The sequence below is a fragment of the Cupressus sempervirens genome, chromosome 1 (genome assembly GCF_028749045.1).
Source record: "Cupressus sempervirens isolate cs-2001-9-10 chromosome 1, ASM2874904v1, whole genome shotgun sequence".
Classification (NCBI taxonomy): domain Eukaryota; kingdom Viridiplantae; phylum Streptophyta; class Pinopsida; order Cupressales; family Cupressaceae; genus Cupressus; species Cupressus sempervirens.
The window spans coordinates 608660111-608670977 of record NC_143118.1 but is presented as its reverse complement, the minus strand read 5'-3'; the positions used below and the strand labels follow the sequence as shown (position 1 = coordinate 608670977).

Genomic DNA, 10867 nt, shown 5'->3' with positions numbered 1-10867 from the left:
AGATCGGCTCGGCCAGATCGGCTCGGCCAGCATGGTGACTTGCTGACTTTGTGAGAGTACTTTGAACTATCAAGAACAAAGGCCAATCTAACATGCAAACTCTGCTACTATGCAACATAGGTTGCAATTATAGAGAAATTGCAAGGCCGTCACAATGGCCCGAGGCCAATGCTCCGACTACTAAGTCAATTTTCTCTTACAATCGCCATGCCGCCGTTCACAGATAGATCTCCCCAATCACTTGTGACGACGCACAATCCAAGTGCTAGACGCGAGCTCACCCTTGAAAGGCCGCGTTCCAAGACATTTTGATGATACATTGGAATGAAAACCGCTGTCGAACCATTCCCAATGTTGTGCCGATCGAGTTGGCACAGAGGCGACCAAACAGCCATCCACGACACTATTTTTGGAGATCGGCTAGATCGGCTCGGCCAGAACGGCTTGGCCAGCATGGCTCGGCCAGAATGGGTCGCCCAGATCGGCTCGGCCAGAATGGCTCGCCCAGATCGGCTCGGCCAGCATGGCTCGGCCAGAACGGCTCGGCCAGCATGGCTCGGCCAGAACGGCTCGCCCAGATCGGCTGGGCCAGCATGGCTCGGCCAGAACGGCTCACCCAGATCAGCTCGGCCAGCATGGCTCAGCCAGAATGGGTCGCCCAGATCGGCTCGCCCAGAACGGGTCGCCCAGATCGGCTCGGCCAGAATGGCTTGCCCAGATCGGCTCGGCCAGCATGGCATGCCCAGAACGGCTCGGCCAGATCGGGTCAGCCAGAATGGCTCACCCAGATCGGCTCGGCCAGCATGGCTCGGCCAGAACGGCTCGGCCAGATCGGGACGGTGACTTGATGAACGGACTTAGAGATTCAACTTGGTGGGCCGACCTAGCGGGGTGACTTGATGAACGCACTTGAAGGGTCGACTTGGTGGGGTGACTCTATGAACGGACCTAAAGAGTTGACTTGGTGAGAGTACTTGGTGGGGTGACTCGATGAAAGGACTTAAAGAGTCGACTTGGTGAGAGTACTTGGTGGCTCGACTTTATGAGTAGACTCAAAGAGTCCACTTGGTGAGAGTGGGCCTAACGGGGCAATGTGGTGAGTGGGCCTAACAGGGCGAGTTGGTGGGGTGACTTGGCGAGTGGTATTAGGGAGCCGACGTGGTGAGGCGACTCGACAAGCTGGTTCGTTGAGATGACATGGTGAGCTGACTTGGCGAGTTGACCTGGCGAGCGAACTTAAAGAGTCGACTTGGCAACGTACTCGAGTCGACTTGGTGAGGCGACCTGGCGAGCGGGCTCAAAGAGTCAACATGGTGAGGCGACTCATTTAGTCAACATGGTGAGGCGACTCATGGTGAGGAGCTATCGTTGAGGCAACTTGGTGGGCCTACTTGATTAGTCAACTTGGTGAGCCGAGCTGACGAGCTGACACGGTGAGCGGGCTTAAAGAGGCGACGACTTGGTGGGGTAACTCGGCAAGTAAACTTATCGAGGCGAGATGGTGAGTCGACTTGGTGAGCTGACTTGGTGAGCACACTTAAAGAGTCAACTTCATGAGGTGACTCGGCGAGTTAGCCCGCTGATGCGACTTGGGCAGGCCGACCTGGCGAACGAACTTAAAGAGGCGACTTGGGCGGGCTGACCTGGTGAGCGAACTTAAAGAGTTGACTTGGCAACGTACTTGAACAACCGACTTGGTGAGCTGACATGGTGAGTGGGCTTAGAGAAGCAACTCGGCGGGGCGACTTGATGAACGGACTTAAAGGGTAGACTTGGCGGGGTGACTCGATGAACGGACCTAAAGAGTTGACTTGGTGAGAGTACTTAGCGGGGTGAACTGATGAACGGACTTAAAGAGTCGACTTGGTGGGAGTACTTGGTGGGCCCACTTGATGAACGGACTTATAGAGTCAACTTGGTGAGAGTAGTTGTTCTGGCGACTTGATGAACGGACTTAAAGAGTCGGCTTGGCGGGGTGACTTGATGAAAGGACTTAAATAGTCGACTTGGTCGGGTGACTCGATGAATGAACTTAGAGGGTCGACTTTGCGGGGTGACTTAATGAACGGACCTAAAGAGTTGACTTGGTGAGAGTACTCGGTGGGGTGACCTGATGAACAGACTTAGAGAGTCGACTTGGTGAGAGTCCTTGGTGGGCCAACCTGGTTGGGTGACTTTGTGAACTGACTTAAAGAGTCGACTTGGTGGGAGTACTTGGTGGGGTGACTTGATGAACGGACTTCAAGGGTCGACTCGGCGAGGTGACTTGATGAACGGTCCTAAAGAGTTGACTTGGTGAGAGTACTTGGTGTGGTGACTTGATGAAAAGACTTAAAGAGTCAAATTGGTGAGAGTACTTGGTGGGGTGACTTGATGAACGCACTTGAAGGGTCGACTTGGTGGGGTGACTTTATGAACGGACCTAAAGAGTTGATGTGGTGAGAGTGCTTGGTGGGGTGACTTGATGAACATAGTTAAAGAGTCGACTTGGTGAGAGTAGTTGGTCGGGTGACTTGATGAACGCACTCAAAGACTTGACGTGGTTAGAGTACTTGGTGGGGTGACTTGATGAACGGACTTAAAGATTCGACTTGGTGGGCCGACCTGGCGGGTGACTTGATGAACGGACTTAGAGAGTCGACTTGGTGAGAATACTTGGTGGCTCAACTTTATGAGCAGACTTAAAGAGTCCACTTGGTGAGAGTGGGCCTAACAAGGCGATGTGGTGAGTGGGCCTAATGGGGCGAGTTGGTGGGGTGACTTGGCGAGTGGTATTAGAGAGCCGACGTGGTGAGGCGACTCGGCGAGTTGGTTCATTGAGATGACATGGTGAGCTAACTTGGCGAGTTGACCTGGCGAGCGAACTTAAAGAGTCGACTTGGCAACGTACTCGAGTCGACTTGGTGAGGCGACCTGGCGAGCGGGCTCAAAGAGTCAACATGGTGAGGTGACTCATTGAGTCAACATGGTGAGGCGACTCATGGTGAGAAGCTATCCTTGAGGCGACTTGGTGGGCCTACTTGATTAGTCGACTTGGTGAGCCGACCTGACGAGCTGACACGGTGAGCGGGCTTAAAGAGGCAACGACTTCGTGGGGTAACTCGGCAAGCCAACTTATCGAGGCGAGATGGTGAGTCGACTTGGTGAGCTGACTTGGTGAGCGCACTTAAAGAGTCAACTTCGTGAGGTGACTCGGTGAGTTAGCCCGCTGATGCGACTTGGGCGGGTCGACCTGGCAAACGAACTTAAAGAGGCGACTTGGGCGGGCTGACCTGGTGAGCGAACTTAAAGAGTTGACTTTGCAACGTACTTGAACAACCGACTTGGTGAGTTGACATGGTGAGTGGGCTTAGAGAAGCAACTCGGCGGGGCAACTTGATGAACGGACTTAAAGGGTCGACTTGGCGGGGTGACTCGATGAACGAACCTAAAGAATTAACTTGGTGAGAGTACTTAGCGGGGTGAACTGATGAACGGATTTAAAGAGTCGACTTGGTGGGAGTACTTGGTGGGCCAACTTGATGAACGAACTTATAGAGTCGACTTGGTGAGAGTAATTGTTCTGGCGACTTGATGAACGGACTTAAAGAGTCAGCTTGGTGGGGTGACTTGATGAAAGGACTTAAACAGTCGACTTGGTTGGGTGACTCGATGAACGAACTTAGAGGGTCGACTTTGCAGGGTGACTTGATGAACGGACCTAAAGAGTTGACTTGGTGCGAGGCTCGCTCTGCATTAGAAATCTGCGACAGCGCGGACAACTCCCTTAAAAATCCAATTCAATGAAAAATGTGACCAAACAACCATCCACAACACCGTTTTTGGAGCTCGCCCAGATCGGCTCGGCCAGAATGGCTCGCCCAGATCGGCTCGGCCAGATCGGCTCAGCCAGCATGGTGACTTGCTGACTTGGTGAGAGTACTTCGAACTATCAAGAACAAAGGCCAATCTAATGTGCAAACTCTGCTACTGCGCAACATAGGTTGCAATTATAGAGAAATTGCAAGGCCGTCACAATGGCCCAAGGCCAATGCTCCGACTACTAAGTCAATTTTCTCTTGCAATCGCCATGCCGCCGTTCACAGAGAGATCTCCCCAATCACTTGTGACGCCATGCTCGGCCAGCATGGCTCGGCCAGAATGGCTCGCCCAGATCGGCTCGGCCAGCATGGCTCGGCCAGAACGGCTCGCCCAGATCGGCTCGCCCAGATCGGCTAGGCCAGCATGGCTCGGCCAGAACGGGTCGCCCAGATTGGCTCGGCCAGAATGGCTCACCCAGATCAGCTCGGCCAGCATGGCTCGGCCAGAACGGCTTGGCCAGCATTGCTCGGCCAGAACGGCTCGCCCAAATCGGCTCGGCCAGCATGGCTCGGCCAGAACAGCTCACCCAGATCGGCTCGGCCAGCATGGCTCGGCCAGAATGGGTCACCCAGATCAGCTCGGCTAGAATGGCTCGCCCAGATCGGCTCGGCCAGTATGGCATGCCTAGAACGGCTCAGCCAGATCGGGTCGGCCAGAATGGCTCGCCCAGATCGGCTCGGCTAGCATGGCTCAGCCAGAACGGCTCGGCCAGATCAGGACGGTGACTTGATGAACGGACTTAGAGATTCGACTTGGTGGGCTGACCTGGCGGGGTGACTTGATGAACGCACTTGAAGGGTCGACTTGGTGGGGTGACTCTATGAACGGACCTAAAGAGTTGACTTGGTGAGAGTACTTGGTGGGGTGACTCGATGAAAGGACTTAAAGAGTCGACTTGGTGAGAGTACTTGGTGGCTCGACTTTATGAGTAGACTCAAAGAGTCCACTTGGTGAGAGTGGGCCTAACGGGGCGATGTGGTGAGTGGGCCTAACGGGGCGAGTTGTTGGGGCGACTTGGCGAGTGGTATTAGAGAGTCGACGTGGTGAGGCGACTCGGCGAGTTGGTTCGTTGAGATGACATGGTGAGCTGACTTGGCGAGTCGACCTCGCGAGCGAACTTAAAGAGTCGACTTGGCAACGTACTTGAGTCGACTTGGTGAGGCGACCTGGCGAGCGGGCTCAAAGAGTCAACATGGTGAGGTGACTCATTTAGTCAACATGGTGAGGCGACTCATGGTGAGGAGCTATCCTTGAGGCGACTTGGTGGGCCTACTTGATTAGTCGACTTGGTGAGCCGACCTGACGAGCTGACACGGTGAGCGGGCTTAAAGAGGCGACGACTTGGTGGGGTAACTCGGCAAGCCAACTTATCGAGGCGAGATGGTGAGTCAACTTGGTGAGCTGACTTGGTGAGTGCACCTAAAGAGTCAACTTTGTGAGGTGACTCGGCGAGTTAGCCCGCTGATGCGACTTGGGCGGGCCGACCTGGCGAATGAACTTAAAGAGGCGACTTGGGTGGGCTGACCTGGTGAGCGAACTTAAAGAGTTGACTTGGAAATGTACTTGAACAACCGACTTGGTGAGCTGACATGGTGAGTGGGCTTAGAGAAGCAACTCGGTGGGGCGACTTGATGAACGGACTTAAAGGGTCGACTTGGCGGGGTGACTCGATGAACGGACCTAAAGAGTTAACTTGGTGAGAGTACTTGGCGGGGTGAACTGATGAACGGACTTAAAGAGTCGACTTGGTGGGATCACTTGGTGGGCCGACTTGATGAACGAACTTATAGAGTCGACTTGGTGAGAGTAATTGTTCTGGCGACTTGATGAACGGACTTAAAGAGTCGGCTTGGCGGGGTGACTTGATGAAAGGACTTAAACAGTCGACTTGGTCGGGTGACTCGATGAATGAACTTAGAGGGTCGACTTTGCGCGGTGACTTGATGAACGGACCTAAAGAGTTGACTTGGTGAGAGTACTCGGTGGGGTGACCTGATGAACAGACTTAGAGAGTCGACTTGGTGAGAGTCCTTGGTGGGCCGACCTGGTTGGGTGACTTCGTGAACTGACTTAAAGAGTCGACTTGGTGAGAGTACTCGGTGGGCTGACTTGGTCACGTGACTTGATGAACGGACTTAAAGAGTCGACTTGGTGGGCCGACTTGGCTGGGTGACTTGATGAACAAACTTAAAGAGTCGACTTGGTGGGTCGAACTAGCGGGGTGACTTGGTGAGAGTACTTGGTGGGCTGACCTGGCAGGGTGACTTGATGAACGAACTTAGAGAGTCGACTTTGTGAGAGTACTTGGTGGGTCGAACTAGCGGGGTGACTTGATGAACGAACTTAAAGAGTCGACCTGGTGAGAGAACTTGGTGGGCCGAGCTGGCAGGGTGAATTGATGAACGAACCTAAAGAGTCGACTTTGTGAGAGTACTTGGTGGGCCGACCTGGCGAGGTGAGTTGATGACCGAACTTAAAGGGTCGACTTGGTGAGAGTACTTGGTGGGCCAACCTGGCGGGGTGACTTGATGAACGAACTTAAAGAGTCGACTTGGTGAGAGTACTCGGTGGGGTGACCTGATGAACAAACCTAAAGAGTCGACCTGGTGAGAGTACTTGGTGGGCCGACCTGGTGGGGTGACTTGGTGAGCAAACTTAAAGAGTCGACTTGGTGAGAGTAGTTGGTGGGCTGACCTGGCGGGGTGACTTGATGAACGAACTTAAAGAGTCGACCTGGTGGGCCGACTTGGCAGAGTGACTTCATGAACAAACTTAAAGAGTCCACTTGGTGGGCCGACCTGGCGGGGTGACTTGATGAACGAACTTAAAGAGTCGACTTGGTGAGAGTAATTTGTGGGCTGACCTAGCGGGGTGACTTGATGAATGAACTTAAAGAGTTGACTTGGTGGGGTGACTTGATGAATGCACTTGAAGGGTCGACTTGGTGGGGTGACTCTATGAATGGACCTAAAGAGTTGACTTGGTGAGAGTACTTGGTGGGGTGACTCGATGAAAGGACTTAAAGAGTCGACTTGGTGAGAGTACTTGGTGGCTCGACTTTATGAGCAGACTTAAAGAGTCCACTTGGTGAGAGTGGGCCTAATGGGGTGATGTGGTGAGTGGGCCTAACGGGGCGAGTTGGTGGGGCGACTTGGCGAGTGGTATTAGAGAGCCATCGTGGTGAGGCGACTCGGCAAGTTGGTTCGTTGAGATGACATGGTCAGCTGACTTGGTGAGTCGACCTGGCGAGCGAACTTAAAGAGTCGACTTGGCAACATACTCGAGTCGACTTGGTGAGGCGACCTGGCGAGCGGGCTCAAAGAGTCAACATGGTGAGGCAACTCATTGAGTCAACATGGTGAGGCGACTCATGGTGAGGAGCTATCCTTGAGGCGACTTGGTGGGCCTACTTGATTAGTCGACTTGGTGAGCCGACCTGACGAGCTGACATGGTGAGCGGGCTTAAAGAGGCGACGACTTGGTGGGGTAACTCGGCAAGCCAACTTATCGAGGCGAGATGGTGAGTCGACTTGGTGAGCTGACTTGGTGAGCGCACTTAAAGAGTCAACTTCGTGAGGTGACTCGGCGAGTTAGCCCGCTAATGCGACTTGGGCGGGCTGACCTGGCGAACGAACTTAAAGAGGCGACTTGGGCGGGCTGACCTGGTGAACGAACCTATAGAGTTGACTTGGCAACGTACTTGAACAACTGACTTGGTGAGCTGACATGGTGAGTGGGCTTAGAGAAGCAACTCGGTGGGGTAACTTGGCGAGCACACCTACTGGGGCAAGGTGGTAAAACGACTATGTGATTCGACTTGGCGAGCTAACTTAGGGAGCTGAGTTGGTGAGCGAACTTAAGGGGTCAACTTGGTGAGGCAACCTGAATAGTCAACTCGGTGAGGTGACTTGGGGAGCCGACATGGTGAGCGGTCTTAAAGAAGAGGCGACCTGGTGGGGCAACCTGGTGAGGTGAGACGATAAGTCATCTTGGTGAGCCGGCTTGACGTGCTGTGAGTGGACTTAAAGAGTCAATTCTTGATTTGGCAAAGACCACATGGTTAGATGACTTGGTGAGCCGACCTAGCTAGCAAAATTGGCAAGCAAACTTATAGAATCGACTTGCTGTCCCCAGCCAGGATCGCACGCCTGGGTCGACCCAACTTGGGTCACCCGACTAGGACAACCCATCTCCGTCGCCCCAGCCTCGGGCGACCCGACTGGGTCGCCAGAGTGGGTCGACGAGGGGAAAGAAAAAAAAAAAAAACAAAAAAAATCACGGGAGGCCCTGTACAGCGAAAAGCGCTAAATTTTGGGCATTACAAAAAAAAAAAAAAAAACAAGTTACCCGCTTTTGGATCACGCACAAGTTTCAGTTCACGTATTGCCGAGCTGACTCGAGGCATTACGCGTAGCTAGCCAGATTCGAGGTAGGGTAGCCGAAACGATCCGATTTGAGAATTTTCTTTATAAAAAGAGATCATGATAGGCCTCGTAAGGCAAAAAAGAATGAAATTTTGGGAGTTCAAAAAAAAACGTTACCCAGTTTTGGATCGCGCACAGGGCTCGGGTCACGTAGCATTGAGGTGCCCTGGGTGACATGATTCGAGCAAAAATTCGACGGTGGCATGAGTCGTGCAAAAACATTGGAGGCCATTAAGGCTCGAGGCGCTTCGAGTCGAGGTTGCCAAGGTGGGTCGGGTTGAAAACTTTGGGCGTTAACCAAAAAGAAAAAGTTAACCGCTTTTGGATCATGTACACGGCTCGGGGCACTTAGAATCAAGTCAAGCACGGTGACATGAGTCGTGCAAAAAATTTGGAGATGACTCGAGTCGGGGCATCCGACTCTATTCGAGTTCAAAACTTTGGGACTTGACAAAAAAAAGAAAAAAGAAAAAGTTACCCGGTTTTGGATCACGTAAGTGACTCGGGCCACTCAGAATCAAGGCGAGTGTGATTACATGAGTCGAGCGAAAAAAAAAATGGAGGCGGTTAAGGCTCGAGGCAATTCGAGTCGGGGTAGCTGAGTCGATTCAAAAACTTTGGCTGTTAGCCAGAAAAAGAGTTAATCACTTTTGGATCACGTACATGACTTGGGGCGCATAGAATCAAGTCAAGCACGGTGACATGAGTGGTTCAGAAAAATTGCAGGCGATTAAGGCTCGAGGCGATTTGAGTTGGGGTTGCTAACACGATTCGGGTTGAAATCTTTGGGTGTTAACCAAAGAAGGAAGAAGTTAACCACTTTTGGATCACGTACATGACTCAGGGCACCAAGTCGAGCACGGTGACATGAGTCCTGCGAAAAAACTGGAGGCGGTTAAGGCTCGAGGCGATACGAGTCGGGGTCGCCGACACAATTTGGGTTGAAAACATTGGGCGTTAACCCAAAAAAAGAGTTGACCACCTTTGGATCATGCACATGACTCGGCGCACTTAGAATCATGTCGAGCATGGTGACATGAGTCGTGCAAAAAAATTGGAGGCGGTTAAGGCTCGACGCGATTCGAGTCAGGGTTTGGGTAATTGGGGCGATTCGTGTCGGGGTTGCCGACACGGTTCGAGTTGAAAACTTTGGGCATTAACCCCCCAAAAAAAAAAGGTTGACCTCTTTTGGACCACGTACATGACTCGGGGCACTTAGAATCAAGTCGAGCACGGTGACATGGGTTGTGCGAAAAATTCGGAGGCGATTCGAGTCGGGGTAGCCAACTCGATTTGAGTTCAAAACTTTGGGCGTTAACCAAAAAAATAAGTTGACCAGTTTTGGATCACGTACATGAGTCATCTGCCCTCGCGAAAATTACAAAACCTGGGGACCCGCCTGGAATTTGCAGTCGAAAGATTTTTCTACCCTCACGAAAATTTACAAACCCCACCCGCTCGAAATTTGGACTTGGAAGTTTTTTCCGCCCTCGCGAAATTTACAAACCCCACCCGCTCAGAATTTGGCACTTGGAAATTACGAAACCCCGCCTGCCCAGAATTTGGACTTGGAAGATTTTTTTGCCCTCACAGAAATTGCAAACCCGACCCACATGGAAAACTTTTTCGCACTTGCGGAAATCACAAAACCCCACCTGCGGGGAATTCGCTATCGGTCTCTCCGTCGTATTTAGCCTTGGACAGAATTTACCACCCGATTAGGGCTACATTGCCAAACAACCCGACTCGTCGACAGCGCCTCGTGGTGCGACAGGGTCTGGGCCCAACGGGGCTCTCACCCTCTCCGGCGCCCCCTTCCAGGGGACTTGGGCCTGGTCCGTCGCTGAGGACGCTTCTACAGACTACAATTCGACAGGCGCGGCCGTCGATTTTCATGCTGGGCTCTTCCTGGTTCGCTCGCCGTTACTAGGGGAATCTTGGTAAGTTTCTTTTCCTTCGCTTATTGATATGCTTAAACTCAGTGGGTACTCATGCCTGACTTGGGGACATGGTAGAGATGCAGCAATGCCCGCACTGCGGCAGGCCGCTGAGCCCAGAATAAAGTTCCTCGTGAGGAATCGTTCGATCGGCGCAAACCAACATCGGCCTTTGCGAGCCACCGCTCATCGTGACGGATCGACGGACCTCGTGCTCATTTCAGCCGACTGCGCGCCACTTGCAGACATGGACGGCCATCTCCGCTCCTCGCCGGGGAGGGCAAAATTTTGTAGTGTGACGCCCAAGCAGACGTGCCCTTGGCCGAGGCCTTGGGCGCAACTTGCGTTCAAAGACTTGATGATTCACGGGATTCTGCAATTCACACTAAGTATCGCATTTTGCTACATTCTTCATCGTGGCGAGAGTCGAGATATCCGTTGCCAAGAGTCATGATTTTGTTTTGTTTTTGCCTTTCGGCAACCCAAGCGCGCAAGGCACTGGCTCGCGCTTCGTTCTTTGGATTTCTAAGGTGCGCGATGCACCCGTGTGTTGTTGGGTGTTGACACATCCCAAACCCCGAGCACCCAATGGGTGTGACGAGGAACACTGTGGTGTGTCCCCGCCCCATCCCCTCTTAAAGGTGG

General features: G+C 52.8%; 1 non-coding gene across 1 annotated transcript; it reads right to left on the bottom strand.

Moving 5' to 3' along the window:
- Positions 1-10518: 10518 nt before the first annotated feature.
- Positions 10519-10672, bottom strand: LOC149579114 (5.8S ribosomal RNA). The gene has a single exon (XR_016357491.1). It is a non-coding gene; the product is annotated as a 5.8S ribosomal RNA (ribosomal RNA).
- Positions 10673-10867: the final 195 nt, after the last annotated feature.